A 2,288-nucleotide genomic window follows, 5' to 3' on the forward strand; every position below is an offset into this window, starting at 1 on the left:
CTTGCCGGGACCCACTTGTTAGTATTAAGAAGCAGAGACGTTGCAATTGGATACCTCCAAAGCCAGGTGAGTATAAAGTAAATTTTGATGGAGCATTGTTTAATGAATGTGAGGAAGCAGGTTTGGGCATTATGGTACGTGACTCAAGTGGATTAGTTGTGGCGGCAATGGCAGAAAAAATAATCAAGCCGCATTCTATGGAGTGTCTTGAGGCGTTGGCAACAAGCCGCGCCGTGATTTTTGCAAAAGAAATTGGGTTACAACAATCCTACTTTGAAGGTGATTCAGAAACAGACATTAAAGGGCTGATGGGGGGATAGGGCATTTGTTTAGAGACATTTTATTTCATGTTAGCTTCATGCGGAGTTTTTCTTTCGCTCATATTGTAAGGCAAAGTGGTACGGTAGCACATGCTTTAGCCCAAAGAGCAAGATTATTTTTTCCTTTTTCTGCTTGGATGGAGTCTGTTTCGCCAGACATTATCGATTTTGTAACTACTGATATTTACATTGTGGAATAATGAATAAAACCAGTAAGGTGTCTTCTCTCTCAAAAAAAAATTTATTGGATTGTAAATTAACTTGAAAATTATGTATTTTTTTTTATGAGAAATGTTAATGAATGCCCTTAAGTCATTGTTTAATAATCCATTTAAATAAAGTTTTGATGGGGAAATAAATAAATAAATAAGCAATTAATATTTTGACAGTTTTTTTCATTTCCCATAAAGTGATGTCAAAATGTTCCTAATATGAATTGTTAATCAATGCCCTAAGGGCACTCGTTAGCATAACCCTTTTTTTATAACCTTTATTTTTTAGTAATTCCATTTATTTACTCTCGTTTATATTGATAGAAATATAAAAAGAATAGAGTAATGCTACAGCTACAAACTATTTTACAATATTTTTACAAACTATTGATATGAAAAATTCTTATTAGTTCTAATATGAGTTCACCACTAACATCACAATTATGTTTACCAATGATTATTTAAAAATTACTAAAGCCACATCACATCAAAAGTTTGTAAAATAATTTGTATACGTAGAATTACTTAAAAGGAATATGTGCACAATTATAATTTATTTATCTCTTTATTTATTAAGTGAAAAAAGTACGGATCATTCTGGGTTAATCCAACCCCATCAGAGATCACAGTCGTAAAATAACAACCCGTTTTAGTGTTTACCTGAACCCACTTTGACCCATACCGACCCAAATCATTTGACAGATTCTACAAAGGGTGCATTGAATTAGTATATTTTTGGATCAGTTTGTACTTATTTTCTCATGTCTATTGGGCCTCTCATCTCCAAAAATATTTACATACTTCGGATTAATATTTAGAATAAAACATTCGAAGCCCAAGTTTTGGGTGAGAATATGAGATATCGAATACGGTTGAGTGAGAAAATTATTGAGTGTAGGCGTGATCATGGCTGTGACCTGTGGACCATGGTCTAAGGAATCAAATGAACATATTCCTTTGCCAAAGCTCACAGAGCACATGAGGTGTGGAACCCTCCCACTGCCTTTGGATTAAAGGGTTCAAGTTCGATGCACAGTGCCAATCAACTTTATATTGTGAAATATGCGTGTCCACCTTATAAATCATTTGCAATTATGGAATTATATGCGTCAACTGTTGAGCCCAATAGATGTAAGCTTTCTAACCTATATTATTTGCCAAATATATGTCATGGGCCAGTTACAATAGTCCCAGAAATAAAAGGTTTTAGATCTGAGTTGGAAAGAGGGCCGCGCGAACGCTGGCCCCCCGCTACAACAAATTATGACGCAGGCTCTGCCACTTGGGCAGACCTTAAGTCCGCACCCCTCCTAAAGTGCAATGGAGGTCACTGACCTAGGCCATGGGCCTTTTGGATCACCCATTCACCCCGTCCAGGTAAGTATGTTGCTCTGTGCTAGTGTTTTTCTATATATAGTAGCACCCATACGTTATTTTTCTTACTTCTTTCCGATGTGAGATTAGCCGCCACAAAGACAAACTGCCTAACTTTAAAATGCATTTACGGATTTACCCCCTTCCAGTTCCTGCTCAATCATCAGCATCAGCATCAGCATCACCCTCACCCCTTTGCCAAAAAGTGATCGTTATTCTCTCGAAGCAGAAGCCAATTAATCACCGTTGGCTAAATCTGGAGTATCATATTGATATTGAGTAGCCATATTATAATATGATTAGTCTTCAGTCTTCCCTTGGTCCTAATTTTGTAAATGTCTTTCTACAGTGAGATGCGAGAGTAGTACATTGAAAGGTGCCT

At 36.6% G+C, this 2,288-nt stretch overlaps 1 non-coding gene across 1 annotated transcript; it reads right to left on the reverse strand.

Moving 5' to 3' along the window:
- Window positions 1-1,754: 1,754 nt before the first annotated feature.
- Window positions 1,755-1,917, reverse strand: LOC142608480 (U1 spliceosomal RNA). Its single transcript, XR_012839510.1, has one exon. It is a non-coding gene; the product is annotated as a U1 spliceosomal RNA (small nuclear RNA).
- Between the last annotated feature and the right edge of the window lie 371 nt (window positions 1,918-2,288).

Source organism: Castanea sativa, chromosome 8 (assembly GCF_040712315.1).
Source record: "Castanea sativa cultivar Marrone di Chiusa Pesio chromosome 8, ASM4071231v1".
In the NCBI taxonomy this organism is placed as follows: domain Eukaryota; kingdom Viridiplantae; phylum Streptophyta; class Magnoliopsida; order Fagales; family Fagaceae; genus Castanea; species Castanea sativa.